Source organism: Saccostrea cucullata, unplaced genomic scaffold (genome assembly GCF_032062105.1).
Source record: "Saccostrea cucullata isolate Sc308-1 unplaced genomic scaffold, CSIRO_AGI_Scuc_v1 ctg1885, whole genome shotgun sequence".
NCBI classification, from domain to species: Eukaryota; Metazoa; Mollusca; class Bivalvia; order Ostreida; family Ostreidae; genus Saccostrea; species Saccostrea cuccullata.
Window position 1 is genome coordinate 36,137 of NW_026941145.1, and position 26,992 is coordinate 63,128.

General features: G+C 31.9%; 1 protein-coding gene and 2 long non-coding RNA genes across 3 annotated transcripts in view; 2 read left to right on the forward strand and 1 right to left on the reverse strand.

The window, feature by feature from the left end:
• Positions 1-26,992, reverse strand: part of LOC134257291 (uncharacterized) — a 56,027-nt gene that overhangs the window by 22,031 nt on the left and 7,004 nt on the right. The window lies entirely within an intron of this gene.
• LOC134257292 (uncharacterized) lies at positions 14,964-16,824 on the forward strand. Its single transcript, XR_009989894.1, has 3 exons — positions 14,964-15,118; positions 16,072-16,152; positions 16,499-16,824. It is a non-coding gene; the product is annotated as an uncharacterized LOC134257292 (long non-coding RNA).
• On the forward strand, positions 22,950-25,053 carry LOC134257290 (uncharacterized). The gene is made up of 3 exons (XR_009989893.1): positions 22,950-23,089; positions 23,780-23,883; positions 24,684-25,053. It is a non-coding gene; the product is annotated as an uncharacterized LOC134257290 (long non-coding RNA).

A 26,992-nucleotide genomic window follows, 5' to 3' on the forward strand; every position in this document is an offset into this window, starting at 1 on the left:
CTTATTTTCAAGATATATATATATATATATATATATATATATATATATATATATATATATATATATATATATATATATATATATATATATATATATATATATATATAAAGCACTAAAAATGACCAACGACACGAACAATAAAAATTGTCAAATTTTCGGGACGCCCTGTCCCTTCCTCAGGACAAAGAAAAGAGTTAAAAAGTCATAAGAACAAAGGAAAAAGCGAAACAAAAAACAACAAACAACAACTAGCACTACTACTAAACTACTAAACACTATATATTTACATACTTAGTTACATGTTGATTTGGAAATTTTTAAGAACACTATTAAAGAAAGAATCCGGACCGCTATGAAATGCGTCCGGTCTATCGGGTATACTCGGGTGAAGTGTGATTTACATAATTGAACGAATTAATTATGCTAATTAATTACGACAATCAGTAAATCGTACATTGTTTCATTCTCTCAAAATGGCGTAACTATACTTGATAAAGAATAACCAAAGAAAAATAATATAGAAGGGGCATTTTAACATATGAATTATGATCTATTATAAATTTAAATTTGAAATGTTTTAGGACTGATTATCGGTAAAAAAAAAAATTAATAATGAATTGACAAAGGCGTAAGCAATACATAATTATGTGGGTTGTTCGAGAGTTGGTGACGCAAATTAACTGTAGAGTTTACACTAAATTGAGAGAATAATCTTGTTTGGTATCATCAGGAATCGGGTTTAGTTTACGTTCATTCTGGTGAAGTCATTCAGTTTGTTAATACCATTGGGTCGGAATGACTTCAATCTGTGCATCCAGAACTTTTCTTTGCTTTTTCTCTGAGCGTCTGTCCATCTTGGGTTATGATCAGTCACCACTACTGTCATGTCCTCCCATTTGTGACCCTCAAGGTTGAAATGTTCCCCAACGGGTTCATTGAGTTTTTTGGTTCTAATGGTTGAACGGTGGTTATTGACTCTCCTGCGGAGATCTCCTGTTTCACCAATATACTGTTTGGAGCAAACTTTGCAACTGATGAGATAAATGCAGTTGTCAGTATGACAGGACAAACTTCCTAGTATTTTGTAGCTGCGGCCTGTAACAGGGCTGTTAAAACTGTCTGTGTCAGTGCTGTGCTTACAAAGAAGACATCTTCTGTCAGAGCAAGTTTTAAAGCCCCCGTTAGCAAATTATGAAGGACAGAAAACGAAATAATTTAATCAAGGAAAAACGACGAAATTATTAAAAACAGAAAACCGAAAATAAGATACGGGTTTTATAGATGTGCATGATAAGGGCCTGAACCATAAATCATTAGCGCACGCGTCTGATAGACCTGATTTTGTTTCGAAATAAACCAGTGTGATGTTTGCTTTTACACTCCTTTATTATATGCTTAGATTTATGTTTTTATGTTACATTAAATTAATATGATTAATATGAACTTTGAGCGGTCTGCTAATTTGGCCAGTAATTCGGTGAGATGTTGACGTTAACAGCTTTAATAATAAAATGAAATAAAGCAAAACACTTCTGATTTATTTTTATCAAAGCATAATGAGAAGTTATGTACTGGCTACTAATACTTGTTCTCACATCTTATAAATGTCAAACTTTCAATCTTTACTATCTATAAGTCAGTGGTACTGACTACTATTGTACTTGCTCTCACATATTCTAAATGATGAACTCTCAATCTGTGTATTGATAAGTCGGTGATATTTGTGAACAAACAATGCACACACTTACACATAAAAAATCCCACAAAGTAATCAGATCATTTTAGTTTCAACAATCTAAAATTTATGGGTATACAGATAGGACGCTAGGTTAAGTTAGGGGAATTCAGTAATACGATACATAAGGTGTTGACCCTCTTGCAGTTCATGAGCTCTATTGGAATGTCATTAATATTATGCAAGCAGAGACAGCCATCCTCATAACATTCAAGCTTACAGGCTCCAACAACGATGTTGATGGAATATGAAAAACTGAACAGTTTATAATGCGAATTTTTGACCATTTATCAATTTGATATTTATTTTTCTTTTTTAATTTTTCATATCCCCACATGTTTGTAATGTCGAAATAATATAAGGCGTAAAGAAATACGAGTTGATGCTTTATAACACATGCGCTTTATGGGATGATTCATGGTATGGAAAGCCGTAGGGTACCCCCACATTATTATTTTTTCCTATATAATTATACCAAAAATAATTATGTCATCCAAACTTGCTTTTTACAACATCATTATTATTTTCCTGCAACAATTATAATCTTGTCTGTTAAATGTGTACACATTATTATTATTGTGTCCTACAATTATAATGATTCACTTTACAACAATAATCTTGCCAGTCAATATGTAGACACATTATTATAGTTTTTCGCCTGATGATTATAATCTTGCCAGTCGATGTGTACACATTATAATTATTTTGTCCAAACTTTACAATAATAATCTTGCCAGTCAATGTGGACACATTATTATAATTTTTCGCCTCATGATTATAATCTTGTCAGTCGATGTTTAAAAACATTATTTTTTATTTCACCTCAAAATTATAATAATTATTCTGACTTTTAACAATTATAATCTTGTTTGCCCAAGCGAACACATTATTTTTATTTCGCTTCAATTTCATAACAATTTTATTCCACATCGATCATACAATTATAATCTGTCTTACTCCAACAATAATAATCGCGACCAAAAAAGTTGCAACATTATTATTATTTAGACGCTTGAAATCAAACGTTTGTATGATTTTGATGTACAGAACAATTATAATCTTGACTTCAATTTTTGGGAAAGATTATTATTTGGACGCTTGAAAAAGTAAACGTTTGTCTGCCGAAGACAATCACGTGGTTTAAGGCCATGTGCTTCCCTATGAACAGTGCCGAGTGCGCGGCCAGTGAAAGCAGTGGCGGATCCGGGGGGGGGGGGGGGTTACGGGGGTTGCAACCCCCCCTTTGGATTTGCAAAAAAGAAAGAGAAATAAGAAAGTTCCAATTTTTTGTTGTGTTTCTACTATAGATAATGTAAGGTGAAAGGCTAATGTTGTAATATATAAAGAAATTCGGTTGTAAAAACAAAATAAAACCCCATTCCTTTACAAAATAGGATTTTCAGGTTCGGAGATTTATTTTCCTTTCTTTTTCAAAAACTTTTTGGTAATGTATACAAGTACTTTTTCCCAGATTGATCAACGTCCTACTTTCAAAAACCATACTCCAACCTGTATTTAAATTATTTAACTATATGTATGTGTACAACGTACGTTTTAACTGTTTTCGCCTTCAACCCCCCCCCCCCCCCCTTTTGAAAAATACTTCAACCCCCCCTTTGAAAAAATTCTGGATCTGCGCCTGGAAAGGCAGGCGGTTTGCCGGTAAGTAAAGATGATTTTGTTATATTAATGTACAGATAAGTAAATTCCATTCATTCGATAAAGGAAATGTCTCAGAAATCAGCTGTCAGTATGCTGTTATTGAACGACAGCTTCGGAAGAAACCAGTTCGAATTATCTCTGTACTTTTGTATAGGAGATTGGGATTGCATTATGCTTGCAATTGCATTGTGAATTTATGTTCCATATGTAGATTAAGTGGGTTATATTAAATGATATAGTGTATATATTTACTAACAGATATTCTTTTAGTGTACTAATCTATTAGTATTTAGCCTATAGGCTAAATATAGCTTGTATGATCAGAGACAACAAGGCAATCCGTGGCTAGCACTTCCAGGACTACTACATTCAGACGAAATGGTATAAACGGAGGTCCTGTGTAGGTGCTGGCTCAAAAAAGGTCCCTCACTGCTCAATGGCCGTAATTGCTGAGTATAGAATAAATTTGAAGCTCTCCACCAGCCAGAGACGTATAATATTATACGTCTCTGCACCAGCAAATGGTGGCGTCTCCATATGAGTGAAATTTTTTTGAGAGGGACATTAAACAACATAAAAACAAACAAAAAACTTAGAGTTAAAAGTCTGACTATTGATGAAAATATTGTCTTGATTGGCTATTTTTATCTATGATTGGATGAAAACATTTTTATATGAAAAAACTTATGTTGCAGATTATGCATAAGTTGAGGAAAGGAGCTGCTGTGGAATGGTACAAAAAGTTCCAGGTAAAAGACAGCCTTTTTCATTTGTTATAAAGGGGTATGAACATGCACATTTACTGTGAAATCACAAATTTTCATGGGGGTTTAATTTTCATTGTTGTGGAGAGACCCACAAATTCATGTTCACCACAAAATGTAAAGTTTTACATATAAGACTACCCAAAAATTCTTCATCCACGAAATCAAATCCCCAGGAACCAAGATTTTTCATCAAACCACGAAAGTTTGAACCCACGAAAATATGTGATTTTACAGTAAGTATGTTCACCTCTGGGTCAATCTACCGGTAATTAAAGTTAAATGTCAGATCCGCTGTCATACCTGCTACACTAACATCTAACAATATCCCATAGAAGGTCACGTCTGAGGTCCAATTTGGAACAACTGTAGACTTATTCGCTTCAACAAATATACAGGGATTTTGCGGGCAACAATTTGATTGGATGATAGAATCTGACCTCTGACATGACCGTCTGTGGGATGTTGTTACTAGATGTTAAAGTATGTGAGGGGATCTAGCATCTAATTTTAATTAGATTGCCTCTGGGTGTTTTTTAAAGTCACAGCATTAAAGCCATTTAGGAGTTGGATAGTAGATTCTAAATATGAGAATTTCTACATTTTTTTGTTCAATCATCAGTCACCATAAGAAATACAAATTATGCTCTAGTTTTCAAAGAATTATTTGCACATTTAATTTCAGGAGCAACGAAGAGTCTTGATTTTTATAGACATGCAGGTTTTACAGAAAGAAAACTGTGTTGTAAAGAAAGAAGAAGTTTTCCAATAGTTGGAAATATGTAAATAGTTGTGGATGACAAAAGGTAAAGAGGACATTAATAGATAGAAAGAATTAAGAAATTATTTAACACAGTGGCAGTTTTTTTTGTTGCAGTTTGAAAACACTATTCAAAATGTTCACCGTATAAAATTTTAAATAGAAATATGTTAGATAATTTCTTTAAAATTTAAAGCTTAACACAAATTTTAGAGAGGTCTAGATAAAATATGTTCATGAACTGAATAGCTCTTATCTACGGAAGCGTATTAGTGCCACTTGCACACTTTACTTTTTTTTAATTTCGACACTTTAATCTGTAAATTTTACACTTTAAAGTGTAAATTTTACACTTTAGAGTGTAAATTTTACACTTTAATCTGTACATTTTACACATTAATCTGTAAATTTTACACATTAATCTGTAAATTTTACACATTAATCTGTAAATTTTACACATTAATCTGTAAATTTTATACATTAATCTGTAAATTTTACAGATTATTCTGTAAAATTTACACTTTAAAGTGTAAATTTGACACATTAATCTGTAAAATTTACACTTTAAAGTGTAAATTTTACACATTAATCTGTAAATTTTACACTTTAAAGTGTAAATTTTACACTTAAATCTGTAAATTTTACACATTAATCTGTAAATTTTACACATTAATCTGTAAATTTTACAGATTAATCTGTAAAATTTACACTTTAAAGTGTAAATTTTACACATTAATCTGTAAATTTTACACTTTAATCTGTAAATTTTACACTTTAATCTGTAAATTTTACACATTAATCTGTAAATTTTACACTTTAATCTGTAAATTTTACACTTTAATCTGTAAATTTTACACATTAATCTGTAAATTTTACATATTAATCTGTAAATTTTACACTTTAAAGTGTAAATTTTACACTTTAATCTGTAAATTTTACAGATTAATCTGTAAAATTTACACTTTAATCTGTAAATTTTACAGTTTAATCTGTAAAATTTACACTTTATTTGTTTATTCACATTTAGCATCTTCACACATCCTCGGTAAAACATTTGTAAGCCAATAAAATGTTAGTTTTAGCAAATTTTCTGAATTTATAGGATTTATAGATTATATCACAATTGTGTCATCCATATATTATTCATGTGAAAAAAGTCTAACATACCCTGGAATCTATATTTGGGGGGAGGGGGGAGGGGTCCTTAAGCACCTGTGATCGGGAATATGTGCATGTATGTTTGATATGCTCTTCACTTTATATTCAAAGAAAAATTTTATTTTAATATAAAACATGAGGATTAAATTTTATCATACACGAAACATGGTCTGTTGGCTTAAAAATGTGTTACTGAGGATGTTTGAAGATGCTAAATTGACTGTGTGAATAAACAAATAAAGTTTAAATTTTACAGATTAAAGTGTAAATTTTACAGATTAAACTGTAAATTTTACAGATTAAAGTGTAAAATTTACAGATTAAAGTGTAAATTATACAGATTAATGTGTAAAATTTACACTTTAAAGTGTAAAATTTACAGACTAAAGTGTAAATTTTACAGATTAAAGTGTAAAATTTACAGATTAAAGTGTAAAATTTACAGATTAAAATGTAAAATTTACACTTTAAAGTGTAAAATTTACAGATTAAAGTGTAAATTTTACACATTAATGTGTAAAATTTACACTTTAATGTGTAAATTTTACAGATTAATCTGTAAATTTTATAGATTAATCTGTAAATTTTGCAGATTAATGTGTAAAATTTACAGATTAAAGTGTAAAATTTACAGATTAAAATGTAAAATTTACAGATTAATGTGTAAAATTTACAGATTAAAGTGTAAAATTTACAGATTAAAGTGTAAAATTTACAGATTAAAATGTAAAATTTACACTTTAAAGTGTAAAATTTACAGATTAAAGTGTAAAATTTACAGATTAATGTGTAAAATTTACACTTTAATGTGTAAATTTTACAGATTAATCTGTAAATTTTATAGATTAATCTGTAAATTTTACAGATTAATGTGTAAAATTTACACTTTAAAGTGTAAAATTTACAGATTAAAGTGTAAAATTTACAGATTAAAGTGTAAAATTTACAGATTAAAGTGTAAAATTTACAGATTAAAGTGTAAAATTTACAGATTAAGGTGTAAATTTTACAGATTAATGTATAAAATTTACACTTTAAAGTGTAAAATTTACACTTTAAAGTGTAGAAATTAAAAAAAAAGTGAAGTGTCCAAGTGGCACTAATACGCTTCCGTACTTATCAATGTTTATAGTTTAAGCATATGAAGATTAACCAAAGTCTCTTGAATAGTTTCTTTAAAACTAAGCTATACTCAATAATTTAAAGAAAGGTCAAGGTCAAAGGAAAAGTCAAGTAAAATAATGATTATGAAGTTGAATAGATCCCGTCAATATGCATCTGCACATACCGGAATATAAGGTTTGATAAAAATATCTGAAACAGAACTTAACATAAATTTTAAAAAATTGAGGTCAAGGTCAGAAATGTTCATGCAGAGGAGTAACTCTTAACATGTATCAGCATATTGAGTTCAAAGTGTGATAGAAGGACAGTAGGACATGTTATTAATTTTAAAGCAATATGAGCTGTATCTTTGAAAATTTTAATTTGCTGGTAAAATGTGGTTTTATGATTAATTTAACCCTTATGACCAATAAGCCCAAAATAAAGTTTAAAAGTTTCAGAAGAAATATTTCTTTTCAACCGAATATACAGTTTTACATAAGAAATCATTATTGTACAGGACGACAGTAATTCAATTTTGCTTCAATCAAAGCAAATAAAAAAAATTTTCCATCGCAAATATGAACAATAGAAGTTTATAAATGAATTATTTTTCTGTCATTAAATTAGTTAATTACAATTTTGAAATAAATTTTTTCCGATGTCAAACATGCAGCTCATATTCCTTTAAGTAAACCCAATTAATATTTATGCCAAGGTGAGGCCACAATATTGGGTCATTTTTCATTGAAAAAAGGAACATTTTTTAGCTCACCTGAGCCTTCGGCTCGAGTGAGCTTTTCTGATCACATTTTGTCCGTCATCCGTCCGTCTGTCTAGCCGTCTGTCTGTCTTTCCATCTGTAAACTTTTCACATTTGATTTCTTCTCAAGAACCACTGAGCCAATTTTGACCAAACTTGGTACATAGCATCCTTGGGTGAAGGGGAATTTAAATTGTTAAAATGAAGCACCAAGTCCCCTCACAAGGGGAGACAATCAAGAAAAGACAAAATAGGGTGAGGTCATTAAAAAATCTTCTCAAGAACCACTGGGCCAGAAAAGCTAAAACTTATGTGGAAGCATCCTTGGGTAGTGTAGATCTAAATTGTTCTAATCATGACCCCCGGGGGTAGGGCGGGCTATAATGGGGAATCAAAGTTTTACAATGGGGAATCAAAGCATCCTATGATAGTGTAAATTTCAAATAATCTAAATTATGATCAGTTGGGTATGGTGGGGTAAGAATATGTATCGCAAGGGGGAAATCTGGTAAAGAACGGAATTGTCAAAGCTTCTCAGGTGAGCGATGTGGCCCATGGGCTTCTTGTTTAAATTCTGCGGAACACCAGGACCAAGTTACCTAAGTGAGCATTGTGGCCCATGGGCCTCTTGTTATGTGTTATTTAATTCATTATGAATCAGGTGGTATAATGATATTTTTATATTTCAGTTCTTCCTATGAAGGATGTCATAACCCACTTTGAAAAGAAGTTTGTTGGAAAGAAAAGGATCTGAAGTGGGAGAAAGAATTGTTTATATTCAGATGAATTTATAGACTGTTAGACATTTTGCTATCACTTAATTCTGTACTATTTGTTCCGCAACACTAAGCCTATAAGCTTTTGACTTGATGGTTTATTTAATTTGAGAGAGCATAGTCCAGTTTTTAGGCATTTCAAGATTAGCAATGCAGAATACTGATATGTACACATATAATGGCAGGTAAAAATCCCACACAAACAGGACACTGATAAGACTGGAATTTATATTTATAATTTATGAACTGATATTTCATTTTTCTCTTGTTTATGCCAGAACCAATATAATAAATTTATAACTTGAGTCTTGCTTTGTGCTTATATTTTTATACCTTCGTAGATGAAGTTTCCGGGGTATATAGTTTTTGTCGTGTCTCCGTCTGTCTAGCTGTTTGTCCGCAAAAACTTTAACCTTGCCCATAACTTTTGATTTAGTGGAGCTATGACTTTCATATTTCACATATGTACTCTTTGTGTTAAGATCTCTCATTGGTCATACATGTACCACCAACTTTGACCTTTTGATCATGACCTCAGAGATTTACATACTAATGACAAGAGGCCCATGGGCCACATCGCTCACCTGAGCACTGTGGCTAGGAAAAAGTAGAAATTGGTTTATTTATGAAAAATTTAAATCCAAAAGTAGTTCCCTGACCAATCATGGCTTTGCTATTCTTAAGAAGAAGAATTTTCCTATATATTTCTATGTAAAACTTTGGTCGACCATTGTGGCCCCGTCCTACCCCGGGGGGTCATGATTTGAACAAATTTGAATCAACACTACCTGAGGATGTTTCCCCATAAGTTTAATCTTTTCTGGCATTTTTAGCACATGCCACCAAATCTTCATTAATTCCCAATTATCTCCCCTTGAATGAGGGCATGGCCCTTCATTTGAATAAACTTGAATCCCCTTTACCCAAGGATGCTTTGTGGCAAGTTTGGTTGAAATTGGCCCAGCGGTTCTTGAGAAGAAGTCGAAAATGTGAGAAGTTTACAGACAGAGGGACGCCCGACAAAATGTGATCAGAAAAGCTTATCTGAACCTTCGGCTCAGGTGTGCTCAAAAAACTTAAACCTTGCAGTAACTTTTTAATTGTAAGGGCTAGAGCTTTCATACTTCAGACTTGCAATCCTTGTGAGAAGAACATTCATTGGGTACCAAGGGCTTTGACCCTTTGACCTTGGAGTTTGACCTACTTCAAAAAACAAACCATGACCAAATCTGTTAGAGGGTTAGAGTTAGTGCTTTCATATATATATTTTTAATCCTTATCATTTGATACGAAGACCTTTGACCTTAGAATTTGACCAACTTTTTAAAAAAAATTAACCAAAACTTTTAAATGGTTAGGGCTAGAGCTTCCATACTTCACATATGTATTCTTTGTGGCAGGATAATTTATTGGATACCAGTAACCTTGACCTTTTGACGTTTGAGATTTCCAGACTCATGAAAAAACTTTAACCTTAGCAATAACTTATGAATGGTTAGGGCGAGGGTTTCCAAGTCAGAAGCTCAAGGTTATTTGTATTGAATGAAAGGTCTTGTTACAGAATTACATATGTGAAGTAAAACAGCCCTAGCATCAAAAGGTCAAGGTTTTTGGTATCCAATGAAAGGACTTGCCACAAAAAACAAGAGGCCCAAGGGCCTTGAATCGCTCTTCTGATAAATTGTACAACCTATCACTTGTATTTGAAGCCTCTAACACAAAGTATCCTAAGATCCAGGTTGCATCACCTGACAAAGTTTGATGATTCTTAGCCAATTAGGACTACTTTTTGGTCTACATTCTTGGAAAACACAAAATGCATCAACTGACATAGTTTTATTATTCTAAGCCAATAAATACCTAAGATAATTAAATATAGCCATAAAATGTCGAAAGTAGGTCATCCTGACCTACATTTTAGTCGACAAGATGCATCTGCTGACTAAGTTTGATAATTCTAAGCCAATAAATACCTGAGATATTCAAAAATAGGTCACTGTGACCTACTCTTTGGTCAACATTCTCCGAAAACCCAAGATGCATCAACTGATAAAGTATGATGATTCTAAGTACTTAAGTACTAGAGATACTTAAATATAGCCATAAAATGTCGAAAGTAGGTCACTGTGACCTACTTTTTGGTCGACATTCTCCGAAAACCCAAGATGCATCAACTGACAAAGTTCGATGACTCTAAGCCAATAAGTATCGGAGAATACTTAAATATAGCCATAAAATGTCGTAAGTAGGTCATCGTGACCTACATTTTGGCTGACATTTTTAAGAGTCCCACGATGCATCTGCTGACAAAGTTTGATAATTCTAAACCAATAAATACCTGAGATATTCAAAAGTAGGTCACCATGACCTACTTTTTGGTCGAAATTCTCCGAAAACCCAAGATGCATCAACTGACAAAGTTTGATGACACTAAGCCAATAAGTACCAGAGATACTTAAATATAGCCATAAAATGTCAATAGTAGGTCACTGTGACCTAATTTTTGGTCATCACTATCCGAAAACCCAAGATGCATCAACTGACAAAGTTTGATGATTCTAAGCCAATAAGTACCAGAGATACTTAAATATAGCCATAAAATGTCGAAAGTAGGTCACTGTGACCTAATTTTTGGTCATCACTCTCCGAAATCCCAAGATGCATCAACTCACAAAGTTTGATGATTCTAAGCCAATAAATACCTAAGATACTTAAATATAGCCATAAAATATCAAAAGTAGGTCACCCTGACCTACATTTTGGCTGACATTTTTCAGAGTCCCAAGATGCATCGCCTGACCAAGTTTGATGATCGTAGGTTTGAAGGTAATCAAAATATGCCTTTTAAACAATTTGAATACAAATGTCAAGGTATACAAGGTCAAGTACACACATGTATGTGAAGGTATTGCATATTTCATTAAAAGTCGTGTATACATATAGTTTACTGATTATCACACACAAATATGGAGCACGCTATTTTAAGTACACATAAAGTATATAGGCCATATAGTAGCTCCCATATTTTGAGCATGTATTTCCAATGTTGGTGAACAGTATTTGGTCTACAAATATCACATGTATATGACAGAGCTCCAACTTTTCCAACATACCTTCCATTACATGTTTGTCATTCAAGTCCAAAAGAACACCAGAAAAAAAATCATCACAATTTAATATCCATTTAATTTTAGTGAATTCTATCTCTACCATCAATGTCTTGAGTGGCAATACATTGTATTTGGTTTTGATTTTCAATTTTGAATAAAAATTAAAATTTAATAATGTACCTCTTGTCACCAAATGGGTAAGTCAATAACCATTACCAGACAATTTTAAATAAAATATATGTGCAAATTACTTTCAGGAAAAATAAAAAAAATCTAATTGCAAAATATTCAATTAGCAAATGCATCAATATTTTGGTAAATATATATACAGATTTAACAAGAGGCTCAGGGACCAACAGGTTTACCTGAGCACTGTGGCTAAATAAAAAGAAAAAATCAGTTTTCTATTGAAAAACTTAAATGCATAAGTGGTCTTGACCTACCCCTAAAAGGGAGCGGTATGATTTGACAAAATTGAACCTACACTAAATAAGGATGACTGTGACTTTTTTTCCTATAAGTTTGAACTTTCAGTGTGGCCCCACTCTACACCTAGGGGGTTATGATTTGTACAAACTTGAATCTACCCTATCTGACAATGATTCCACATGAGTATTCACCTTTCTTGGCCCATTGGTTAAACAGAGTATCAAATGTAAATATTTCAATAATGAAAATGTATCAAAAATGCATCACTTTAAATGAAGTGTTAAATGATGTTAAAAGGAAAAATTTCATGGAACAACAGAACAACACATGCAATCTTTCATCAAGAATTCTCTGTAATTTGCCAAGACTCTTCTTTCTTCCAAATTATTCACATTGCAACTTTTTGTCCAGACCGTCACACTCTTCTAACGAGATTTCTGATATTTATCACAGCTGTGTTTTCCTTATCTTTCAACTGCAAGATTTCGTCCATAGGTCTCAAACTTAATATGATGTGCTCAAAGTCTATCAGGGTGAAGTCCAAACTCCAACATCGAATTTATGGTTCCTGAACCCTGAAAATAACATTAAAAACACAATAAGAGTTTTTATAATTATCGTTGACACACGTAATGATGGTAAAACTTGGTTAAATGGAAAATTATTCCCATGATAAGTATGACAAGTGAAGGGCTCCCAATGTGACAACAAACAGGGTTTTTCTTGTGTGAACAGACCTGGCATTAAATTCTTATATGAATAAAAAAAATGTCTATTTGCAAGAGTTCTTTCCCTTTATCACCCCCCCCCCCTATTTTCTCACACTATCCTTTGTAACTTGCATGAATTTTTAAAAAAATATATATTTAATTAAAACTTCTTTTGACAATTTTATAGTTCGCATCTTTATTAGCAAAGTATGGGGCTACAAAAAAACCCTGCAAAATGCACACTAGGATATTTTGCACAGAAATGACGAAGGTCAAATAAAAGACCCATGGGTCACATTGCTCACCTTAGCTCTTTGGTTTCCAGTATTGAAAAGTAATAATTCATACTGGGCCCAAACTAATCTTAAGGGGAAGCAGGCATGGTTTGAAAAAGCTTAAATCTACACCAGCTGATGATGCTTTCTATTTCTTTGACTAATCATGGCCTTAGAAGATTTCTAATGATCTTTTCTTTGTATTCTTGTGTAAAAATTTTCCATTGTGCCCATACCAAAAGTATACTTTTATGCTACTTTTTTAGTACTAAATTTGTGCTTTTTAAAAAAAGGTCAGAAAAAGTATACTTTTTTTGTACTTGGCCAGAGAGCCTCTGAAAGCTGATGTACTTTTTTTTGTACTTTATTTGGACTTAGTTTTTTTCCACAGTACTTTTTTTGTAATTTATAGGACTTAGTTTTTTTCCAATGTACTTTTTTTGTACCTGATTTGGACTTAGTTTTTTTTCACTGTACTAGAAATGTACTTTTCTGGGACTTAAACTTTTTTGGCAAAATTAGAAAAATAAGGAGGTACTTTTTATGTACCTAATTTGAACTTAGTTTTTTTTCCATTGTGTTAAAATTAATTTTGAAATTTTATATCAATTTTTATCAAATCTTATGTCATTAAGCAATTTTTTCATATAAAAATAATTATTAAAGTATTTTCAAAATTTAGGAAAGTTTTATTCTAATTTGAGCATTCATAATTCAACTATAGTGTTAGCATGAGAGTATGACTATATTTGTTGCAGGGAAAGGAGGGGTGTCTTATAAATGTATGTATCTGTATTTCTATCATACTGTGTCCATTTTATGTTTAACAGAATTAAGTCTTAAGCACATTATAATCATCAAGATTTAGTAAACCTGGTGAAAATTACATCGTAGATCTGAACAGAAATAATACCCTCTCTCTCTCTATGTGAAAATAAATTATTTAAAGGTAAAATTTCTGCAAAGACAGTTATGTATATTAACATGAACAAAGTATTCCCTTTATATTTTACAGCTCTCTCTCTCTCTTTCTCTCTCTGTGCAAACGATGTTTATATTTCAAGTGACACAGGTGTTTGTACTCGGTGACCTTTGTTGTCTAGACGGTGCAGTGAAAACTTGCACATTTCACAGGAAGTTTCTGTGAAAACGAAATCACTCGTAATAATTTTGGCTATCATGGTTAACAAAATGGATTAACACTGATTAATGAGAAATACAGGTTAAATAAGAGTGAAATATAGTTGATAAACATATAGTTGATAAGTGTCACGTAAGTGTAAAAATGAACGAAAATAGCAAGGTACGAATATAAATACAAAAGCCTCCAAGATGCACCATGCCTATCGTTTTATTTATCACAAAGAACTTTCATCATGTTTACAGGTATACAAAAACGTATGATTTATAAGAAGCATGTGCAAAAGTCCATGCTGTATAAAAGATATTTCGACATAGAGATTGAAGACGGCAAAATTGATTAGGATTTAAGCAGTTAACAAGGCATTCTGAATTTCTTGTGGCTTTACAAATTTAACTCGATAATATTTATTGAAAACAAAACACAAACAAACAAAATGGCGACGACGATTATTACACAATATATGGCTGTCACGATTATGGTATAGCTAGATATCGAGTAATTATGCACAAAAAACGGCTTCAAAATAAAATTCATGATTTTAAAAACATTTTTAAGAGAATTTCTGATCTTTTGATGAACTAATTTTGTAATTATTCATTTCTTTTTTTAATCACGTGACTCTTTCGAGGTCTACGATTGGTCAACAACGAAGCGCGGATTTTTTCTGAGACGATTTAAAAATTAGTGTGATTGAAATGCTGAGACCAAAAAAGGAGATTTTGAAGTCGGTAAGGCTATATTTATGTTTAAATTTTGGATATTGTTGGTAGGAAATGTATTTCACCACTATAGAAATGTACTCAACGAAGAAATTCAATGTAGATTTTACGTAATATGGGCATTTGTGTTTTTGATTTCTGGTTTGTTTTGATCCGTATGACAATGTATATTTACATTTGAGTTAACTTAATGGAACATGTTTTTTCTTTGGTTATGTGAAACATGAACCATTTAATTTCCTGTCATATCTAATTCCTAAAATGTTTTAATATAATATTTATGCAATAAGATAATACATCAGCACTGGTCAGTATCTGAAAACGTTCACTAGGCCACAGCTGCATAGCCTCTAGTTAGAATAATCTAACTGTGTCTCGGTACAAGCTCTCACCACAGTTAAACCGGGTCCGTAGGACAATATCATTTTAACGATAGAACATTCTATCTACATAGCCTCGTCTTGGCATGGTAAAAAAAACATATGAAGTCTAGTGAATTTTGTAAGATTAAAGTTTGTAAAATAAATAAATAAATGGATGTTTGTTAAAAGGGAGGATATATAGTGTGTGTAGTGGTGGTGAGGTGAGATTGAGATGGGGGGGGGGGGGTTAAGTATCAGAATTTAAATAAATATTGAATACTGGGGGATTAAAGTTGAACTTCTTAGTTATCATTCAAGATATACTGATCATCTTTCCAGACTGAAAAGAACTTCAAAAAGTGTGTGTGTGGGATGGGGGTGGGGGGTGGCGACTTACATTTTGAGGCACATGAGTATTTTTATTTTATATAAAATTGCAAGTTATATAACGTAAGGAATTTAGACAGGGATTTCAAACTCACTTTATTACTTTTTTTTCAGAAACTTAAACGAAAATGCATGAATAAATGTTAGTGTTTGAATTTAATTTCAGAGTTTTAAATCTTTCAAGTTATCTGATTTTTCTTCTATAATTTTCAGAAGTGCCTTTTTTGCTGTGACTTCATTAAAATGCAGAACCATAGGAGAATACCTCAACAATATAACTGTGTCTTATTACAAGTAAGTATATTAAAATTGAAATTAATCTGGTCTGACTTTGTAAAATGCAAATTTTAATAATCATATCAACAGATCAAACTGGAGGTTTGTGTGTCTTTAATATACTCATGCAGAGAAAAGACATTAATAGTACAATGTATATGAATTGTTCAATTCCACATCAGAGCTTTATGTTTTAATTGGTTTTCAAGTTAGTTTGAATTTACGTGAATAAATTGATACTATGTCAGTTTGCCATGTATTACTATTAGCTTAAGAATTATACTTCTGCTTTTTGAGATATGTGATGTTTATTTTAGAACTAAAAAAAAATTTTTGATTATTGAAATTTCTTTTTTTTTTGCAGGTTCAACCCAAGGAAAAGTGCGTAAACATGTTGAAGGGTGAAATCACATAGCATATTCAAATAAAGATCAAAGAGAGAAAGATTGGGTGAATAGACTTTGAAGGAATGTAGGCGATCTGTGAGTGTGATCAGTCAGTGACATAACTTTGTTCAGTGCAAGCCCATTGGAAGCAAAATCATTTCGGGGGGCAGGGAACACCCCCACTTCTCGGTACCTACCATGTAGTGACTAGACGTGAAAGTAACAAACTATTATTCTACAAAATTATATGTATAATCCAGTTGATGATTTTATATTCCAATTTAGTCTCTAAATTATTTATGGAAGATTTATAGGATAATAGGACTGAAAATAATGAATGATGTAATGAAGATATATCACATTGTCAAAATTTCATGATTTTGAATTACAATTCTGTAAGTTAAGATTTAATTTTTGGTATATCAGAACTTAATGGTCATTTTTCTGGTTTCTTTGTTCCCGCAAAATAAATGGTAAGGCACTAAGGGGGAGGGGGTCTTTTTGCTTATTTAGGGTGGGTGCTTTTTTCCTACTTTTTTTGTACCAACTTAAAAGTATACTTTTTCCATGCTTTCATTTTGACATTTTACTGTACTTTTTAAACCCACCAATCTAAAAGAAGTACTATTTTTAAACATTTTCGTACCTTTTTGCATACATTTTTGTACTTTTTTCTTGAAGTATACTTTTTTTGTACTTTTTTTTTACACCTTTTTATCATACATTTTTGTACTTTTCCAGAAGTATACTTTTTTTGTACTTTTTCTAGAAGTATACTTTTTTTGTACTTTTTCTAGGAGTATACTTTTTTTTGTACTTTTTTAACCTTTTTATCATACATTTTTGTACTTTTCCAGAAGTATACATGTACTTTTTTTGTACTTTTTCTAGGAGTATACTTTTTTTGTACTTTTTCTAGAAGTATACTTTTTTTGTACTTCACAGATATCTATATGCTTGTCTAAAAGTATACTTTTTTTGTATTTTTGTATGTTTAATAGTTTTAAGAATGTACCTTTTTTGTACTTCCAATTGTACTTTTTATGTTTTTTAGTCAAATATAGAAATGTACCAAAAGTATACTTTTGTTATCCTTTTTCTCATAAAGCACCAAAAAAGTATACTTTTTTTGACTCAATTTGGAACGACCAAATCCCTTGTTCCAAATTTAGTCGAAAAAAGTATACTTTATTTGACCTTTTTTTGTACTTTTTTGGTACTTAATTTGTACTTTATTTTGGTATGGGTGTCCCCATCCTAACCCTAAAAGTTTACTTGAGCCTTATGCCCTGTTCACAAGGAGAGTTTAATTCACTGTAATACCTAAATCTAACTATTGACATGCGGCCTGTGCGTATTTCAGGCCTTATGCATGTGTCAAAATTTAATTCGAATTAGCTTTGATTAGCGTTCACATGAAGCTAATGCGAAGTAATTTAATGCAAAGTAAATTAATTCAAATTAAACTTATTCGAATTAAATTCTCCATGTGAATGCTGTTCAAATTTAATTTGCAGTAACTTAGGTTTAATTGGAATTAAACTCTCCATGTGAACAGGGCATTAGACTCAGGTAAGCTAAATTGTAAATAATTATTTATAAAGTAGATGACTCTCTGTTCTAAACATACCAATATATTTCTGCAGAATAAATTAAATAAAAATATAAATCTCAATGTAAAACTTTCCAAGTACCTGTTACATTTTCTTCATAACCCCCTTTCCCCCTGGATAAATCTGCCACTGTAATAAATATATACAATTTTTTAATTTTTTCTAACCATTATTGTTCTTTTTACCTCTGTGTCATCTGGAATTCTTTGAGTTGAAAATCTTTTTCTTTCTTTACAATACTGTTTTTTTTCTTTAAAACCTGCATGCCTCTAAAAATCAAGACTCTTTGCTGCTCCTAAAATAAAATGTACATGTGCAAATAAGTCTTTAAAAAAGCTACAGCATATTTTCTATTTCTCATGGTGACTGATGATTGAACAAAAAAAATGTAGAATTTCAGAAATTCTGACATGTTTCATATCTAAAATTTGTCAATTGACTCTTTTAATGGCCGTGAATTGAAAAAAAAAGTTGTTTTTTTTTAATCATTGAGCACGTGAGCTTAATACAAATCCAACACACGAGTGATTCCTGATTGTGTTTAGTGATTAATTGTGCAGTTTATTGGTAGTTAATTGAATACACCCAGTAAATTGTAAAATTTAACAGTAACATCGCTCTTGTCAGATAACAAACATAGGGTCGCCCATGTGGAGCAGTAGTCAGAGTGTTTGCTCATAGAGTTGAAGAGAAAGGAGTTGATCCTTAGGTTTTGGGTTTGAATCCCACTGTGGGACGTGGTGTCAGGTCTTTTGGATGAAACCTTATAAATCAAGGTCCCGTGTCACAGTAGGTGCTGGCATGAAAAAGATCCCTCACTGTTCAATGGCCCTCAGTATTAGTTAAAACTTGCAGCTCTCCACTGATAAGTGGTGGTGTCTCCAAATGAGTGAAAAAGTCTCGACAGGGTCATTAAACCATGCATGGATCTAGAGGGAGGAGGGAAAATCCCCTCAAGGAATTTGCAAGGTTATCAAATTTATATACTAAAGCAAGAAAAGAGTTACCCAGGACCCCCCTAGCAAAACGCAGAACTCCCTGGTAAATGCGAATTTGTGTTAAATTGGTATGAAAAGTCAAAGGTTTGAAGCATTAGAGCATTAGAAGTCATGAACTACCCCCCACCCCCACCGCTACCCACCCACCCAACACGAAATAGGTTTTTGAAGTTTGGGCAATTTTAATTAGATTGCTCTCCACTAATAATTGGTGGTCTCCATGAGTGAAAAAGCCTGTGTTAAACAACAAACAAACATAGGTGTTTGCTGTTATTAAATTTATATGGCAATAATAGATAACTTCATAAAATCAGAAAATCAAGACAAACAGTAAGACTCAATGTATATGGCTTACTGCAGAGAAAATTCAAGCTAAACTGTAAAATACGAGTATACTGTTCGGAAAGATATATCATTTAATTTAACACCATTTAATCTACATATGGAACATAAATTCACAATGCAATTGCATGCATTGATGCAATCTCATTCAATCTCCTATACAAAAGTACAGAGATAATTCGAACTGGTTTCTTCCGAAGCTGTCGTTCAATAACAGCATACTGACAGCTGATTTCTGAGACATTTCCTTTATCGAATGAATGGAATTTACTTATCTGTACATCAATATAACAAAATCATCTTTACTTACCGGCAAACCGCCTGCCTTTCACTGGCCGCGCACTCGGCACTGTTCATAGGGAAGCACATGGCCTTAAACCACGTGATTGTCTCTCGGCAGACAAAAATATATATTTTTTCAAGCGTCCAAAAAAACTGTATATTTTTGCGCACAAAAAATTTGAAGTCAAGATTTATTTCTCTAAGTTTTTAAAACTGTTACTCAAAATATTACTAACCGTGTGTTCCTCATATTCTTTGACTCTTTATAACAAAAAAATCCTCAAATTGTTTTTGGTCCTCCTGATTATATTGCAATCATCGAACATTTCGCTTATTTATACTGCCATTTTGTTTCAAAGATAATTCAGTCCAATATACTTGTTATGTCAATACGAAGTACTTGATAGAGGAGAGAGGAATTTTTTGAAATCTTAATTTTTTAATTGTTAAAAGGAAGAATAATTATTATAATTTTTTGTGCGAAATAAAAATAATGTTTTTTTGACAAGATTATTCAATGAGGCGAAAAATTATAATAATGTGTCCACATTGACTGGCAAGATTATTATCAATATATATTTTTTCGGAGAGTAATAATAATGTGCACACATTTAAACATGTGATTGACTTCGGCAGACAAACGATTACTTTTTCAAGCGAGAAAATAATAATCTTTCCCAAAAATTAATCAAGATTATAATGTGTATATCAAAATCATACAAACGTTTGATTTCAAGCGTCTAAATAATAATAATGTTGCAACTTTTTTGGTCGTGATTATTATTGTTGGAGTAAGACAGATTATAATTGTATGATCGATGTGGAATAAAATTGTTATGAAATTGAAGCGAAATAAAAATAATGTGGGCAAACAAGATTATAATTGTTAAAAGTCAGAATAATTATTATAATTTTGAGGTGAAATAAAAAATAATGTTTTAAAACATCGACTGACAAGATTATAATCATGAGGCGAAAAATTATAATAATGTGTCCACATTGACTGGCAAGATTATTATTGTAAAGTTTGGATCATTATAATTGTAGGACAAAATAATTATAATGTGTACACATCGACTGACAAGATTATAATCATCAGGCGAAAAATTATAATAATGTGTCTACATATTGACTGGTATGGAAAGCCGTAGGGTACCCCCTCATTATTATTATTTTTTCGTATATAATTATACCAAAAATAATTATGTCATCCAAACTTGCTTTTTACAACATTATTATTATTTCCCTGCAACAATTATAATCTTGTCTGTTAAATGTGTACACATTATTATTATTGTGTCCTACAATTATAATGATTCACTTTACAACAATAATCTTGCCAGTCAATATGTAGACACATTATTATAATTGTTCGCCTCATGATTATAATCTTGTCAGTCGATGTGTACACATTATTATTATTTTGTCCTACAATTATAATGATCCAAACTTTACAATAATAATCTTGCCAGTAAATGTGGACACATTATTATAATTTTTCGCCTCATGATTATAATCTTGTCAGTCGATGTTTAAAAACATTATTTTTATTTCACCTCAAAATTATAATAATTATTCTTACTTTTAACAATTATAATCATGTTTGCCCAAGCGAACACATTATTTTTATTTCGCTTCAATTTCATGCCAATTTTATTCCACATCGATCATACAATTATAATCTGTCTTACTCCAACAATAATAATCGCGACCAAAAAAGTTGCAACATTATTATTATTTAGACGCTTGAAATCAAACGTTTCTGTGATTTTGATGTACTGAACAATTATAATCTTGTCAGATTTTCTTTGGGAAAGATTATCATTATTTGGACGCTTGAAAAAGTAAACGTTTGTCTGCCGAAGACAATCACGTGGTTTAAGGCCATGTGCTTCCCTAGTATCAACAGTGCCGAGGACGGCGCCAGTGAAACTGAAAAGGCAGGCGGTTTGCCGGTAAGTAAAGATGATTTTGTTATATTAATGTACAAGGAAATGAATTCCATTCATTCGATAAAGGAAATGTCTCAGAAATCAGCTGTCAGTATGCTGTTATTAAACGACAGCTTCGGAAGAACTAGTTCGAATTACCTCTGTACTTTTGTATAGGAGAGATTGCATCAATGCATGCCATTGCATTGTGAATTTATGTTCCAAATCTAGATAAAGTGGCGTTAAGTTGAATGATATAGTGTATATATTTACTAACATATATTTTTTAAAGTTTATTAATAGCTTGTACTTTACAGTTTTAACTTGAATTTTCTCTGAAGTAAGTTATTCATATTGAGATCTATTGTTATTTACATTGCGACTTGGGTCAGTTGAGTTGCCCATATAAGACTGTTTGCTCTACAGTTGCAAAGTTAAGAGTTGATCCTTATGTTGTGGGTTCCAACTTCGAATCCCACTGTTGGACATGGAGACCAGTCCTTCATATGCAATTTACTATATAGTAATGAATGCACAATATTGATGGAGCTGAAAAGATTTGTCTGTACTCTGCACCCGGTAACAGAAAAAGTGTGCGATGATAGGTACACGTCACAGCAGGTGCGTGACATATACCATGTGATCAGAGGTAGCAGGGCAATCCGTGGCTAGCACTTCCAGGACTACTACATTCAGATGAAACTACTATATTCAGATGAAATGGTATAAACCGAGGTCCTGTGTCGCAGTAATTGCTGGCTCAAAAAAAGGTCCCTTGCTGCTCAATGGCCGTAATTGCTGAGTATAGAATAAATTTAAAGCTCTCCACCAGCAAATGGTGGCGTCTCCATATGAATGAAAAATTCTTGAGAGGGACATTAAACAACATAAAAACAAACAAAAAACATTAAGGCCAAGCTTAAAAAATTTTTGTTTGCAGTTGCCGAACTATAATTTTTAGTCTGGGTAGGTAGGTAGGCAATATTTTTTTTTTGAAAAAAAAAATTGTTTCCAGATTTTTGTTAGATAACATAAAATAGAGTTTTTCACAGGCCTACTATACATGAATAAGCTGCACTCTTGGTATAATGTCAGATTGATGAAGATTAAAATTGAAAATGAAACAGTTTTAATATCCTGAAAAATTGGAGAAAAAAAAATATTTCAAAATGGCTAAAAAAAAGTTTGGGTCGGGTGCATTTTCAGTGGGTCGGTCGGCAACTGCAAACAAACAATATTTTATTTTAGGCCTAAGTTAAAAGTCTGACTATTGATAAATTGTCTTGATTGGCTGATTTTATCTATGATTGGATGAAAACAATTTTTATGAAATAACTGTTATGTTGCAGATTATGCACAAGTTGAAGAAAGGAGCTGCTGTGGGATGGTAAAAAAAGTTCCAGGTAAAGGACAACCTTTTCCATTTATTTAAAAGGGATATGAACATTGCATATTTACTGTAAAGTCACAAATTTTCGTGGGGGTTTAATTTTCGTTGTTTTCGAGGTGTGGAGAGACCCACAAATTCATGTCCACCACGAAATGTACAGTGTTACATATAAAACTACTCAACAATTCTTCAGACACAAAATCAAATTCCCAGGATCCAAATTTTTTTCTCAAACCATGAAAGTTTGAACACACGAAAATATGTGATTTTACAGTAAGTATGTTCACCTCTGGGTCAATCTAATTAAAGTTAAATGTTAGATCTGCTCACATACTTGCTACTCTAACATCTAACAATATCACATAGAGGGTCACATCTAAGGTCAAATTCGTAACAACTGTAGACTTATTCCTTTCAACAAATATTCAATGATTTTGCAGGCGACAATTTGATTGGATGATAGAATCTGACCTCTGACTTGACCCTCTGTGAGATGTTGTTACTGGATATTAGTGTAGCAAGTATGCGAGCGGATCTAATGCCTCTGGGTGTTTTTTATTTTAAATTCACAGCTTTTAAGAGTTATATAGATAATAGATTCTAAATTTGAGAATTTCTACATTTTTTACTCAGTCATCTGTCACCATGAGAAATACAAATTATGCTCTAGTTTTTAAAGAATTATTTGCACAATTAATTTCAGGAGCAACAAAGAGTCTTGACTTTTATAGGGGTGCAGATTTTAAAGAAAGAAAACTGTGTTGTAAAGAAAGAAGATTTTCCATCAAAAAATGGTGGATGACAAAGGTAAAGAGGACAGAAATGATTAGAAAGATTTAATTATTTAACACAGGGGCAGATTTTTTGTTTCAGTTTGTAAATGCTATTCAAAATGTTTAGCATATAAATTTTTATTAAAATATCATGATGAATGTTCATGCAATTTAATAGTTCTTATCAATGTTTATAGTTTAAGCATATGAAGATTAATCAAAGTCTCTTGAATAGTTTCTTTAAAACTAAGCTTTACTCACTAATTTAAAGAAAGGTCAAGGTCAAAAGAAAGGTCAAATAAAATAATGATTATGAAATTGAATAGATTCCATCAGTATGTATCTGGCACTATCTGCATATATATAAGGTTCGATAAAAATATCTGAAACAACTCTTGAAACCGAACTTTACATAATTTAACAAAAATTAATGTCAAGGTCAGAAATAAGAAACTCTTATTAATAAAATATATGTATCAGCATATGAAGTTCAAAGTTTTCCAGGATGGTGTACAACTCATATATATGAAAGGTCTTTTTAAAATAAGTAAACTCTATTGTTAAAATATCATGTAAGCATATGAAGTTAGTGTGATGGAAGGACAGTAGGACATGTTATTAAGATTAAGATTAAGTAAACCTCATTACAAATGTTTATGCTAAGGTGAAGCCACAATATTGGGTCATTTTTCATTGAAAAAAGGAAATTTTTTTAAAATTCTGTGGAACACTAGAACCAATTGACCTAGGTGAGCATTGTGGCCCATGGGCCTCTAGTTATGTGTTATTTAATTCATCATGAATCTGGTGGTATAATGATTTTTTATATTTCAGTTCTTCCTATGAATGATGTCATAACCCACTTTGAAAAAAAAGTTTGTTGGAGAGAAAAGGATCTGAAGAGGGAGAAAGAATTGATTATATTCAGATGGATTTATAGACTGTTAGACCTTTTGCTATCACTTAATTCTGTACTATTAGTTCTGCAACACTGAGCCTATAAGCTTTTGACTTGACGGTTTATCTTATTTGAGAGAGCATAGTCCATTTTTTAGGCATTTCAAGATTAACAATGCAGAATATGTACATATGTAATGGCAGGTAAAAATCCCACACAAACAGGACACTGATAAGACTGGAATTTAGAGATATTTCATTTCTCTCTTGTGTGAATTAAAAAAAATTAATGCCAGAAACAATATAATAAATTAATTACTTAGTCTTGTTTTGTGCTTATACTTTTATGCCCCCATAAATGAAGTTTGGAGGGTATACAGCAAAACACGCTTAGTACGAACACGGATATTGCGAATTTACGGATAAAGCGGAGTCATCTTGGATCCCCAGCTATATAAATTTAATGAATTTCTTGTATGGTTATAACGAATTACGGATATAGCGAAGTAATTTCATAGGTCCCTGTGACTTCGTTATAACCGAGTTTTGCTGTATAGTTTTTGTCATGTCCATCTGTCTGTCTGTTTATCTGCAAAAGCTTTAACCTTGCCCATACCTTTTGATTTTATTAGTGGAGCTATGACTTTCATATTTCACATATGTATTCTTTGTATTAAGATCTTTCGTTGGAAACCACCAAATTTGACCTTTTGACCTTGGAGATTTACTTACTAAAAAAACAACGCAAAGATTAAACTTTTCTCAAATGCAAATTGAATTAATTGGTACCAAAAGTAAGGTATTCTCACTGGAAAACAATTGTGAAATTTGAAAGTAGTCCAATGTAAAAGTACTTTCAATAAGTACAAATATCTCCAAGGTCAAAAGGTCAAGGTAATTGATATCAAATGAAAGGTCTTGCCACATAGGATACTTATGTAGAGTATGGAAGCCCTAGCTCTAACCATTCAGAAGTTATAGCCAAGGTTGAAAATTTTTGAAAGTAGGTCAAACTTTAAGGTCAAGGTCAAAGTTCTTGTTTTCAAATGAAAGGTCTTGTCACAAGGATTAAATGTGTAAAGTATGGAAGCACCAGCCCTAACCCTTTAAAAGTTATGGTCAAGGATTGCTTTTTTAAAGTAGGTCAAACTTAAAGGTTAAAGTCAAAGGGTCAAAATGCTTGGTATCCAATGAAAGATCTTCTCACAAGGAGTACATATATGAGGTATGAAAGCCCTGTCCCTTACCATTCAAAAGTTATAGCCAAGGCTAAAGTTTTTTTTTCACAGGTACGGAAATATACAAAGTCAAAGGGTCAAGTTTCCAGGTATCCAATGAAAGGTTTTTTGACAAAAAATACATATTTGAAGTATAAATGTCCTGGTATCTACTGTTAAAAAAATATGGCCAAAGTAAAAGTTAAAAATTTTCATGTAAAAGTGGGTCAAACTCCAAGGTCAAAAGGTCACATTTGGTGGTACCCAAAGAAAGGTCTTGTCACAAGAAATACACGTGAAATATGAAAGTTATGGCTCTACCAAATCAAAGTTATGGGCAAGGTTAAAGTTTTTGCGGACAAACAGACAGACGGACACGACAAATACTATATACCCCCAAAACTTCGTAAAAAACTTTAACATTGGAAATAACTTTTGAATTGCAAGGGGTAGAGCTTTCATACTTCACACATGTAATCTTTATGAGAAGACCCTTCATTGGATACCAAGAGCTTTGACTTTGACCTTGGAGTTTGACCTGCTTTAAAAAAACAAACCTTGACAAAATATATTAAATGGTACGAGCTTTTGCTTTCATACTTTAGTTTTTTAATCCTTGTGACAAGACCTATCATTTGATACCTAGACCTTTGACCTTGACCTCAGAGTTTGACTTACTTTTTAAAAAAATGTAACCAAAATTTTAAAACGGTTAGGGCTAGAGCTTCAATACTTCACATGTGTACTTTGTGGCAGGATCATTTATTGGATACCAATAACTTTGACCTTTTGACCTTGGAGATTTCCTGACTTGTGAAAAAACTTGAACCTTAGCAATAACTTATAAATGGTAATAGGGCTAGGGATTCTATACTTCACATATATATTTTCTGTGGCAAGTCCTTTTATTGGATACCAAAACCTTGACCTTTTGACCTTGACATTCCAGGACTTATGAAAAAACATTAACCTTGGCAATAACTTTTGAAGAGTAAGGGCTAGGGCTTTTATACTTCCCATATGTAATTT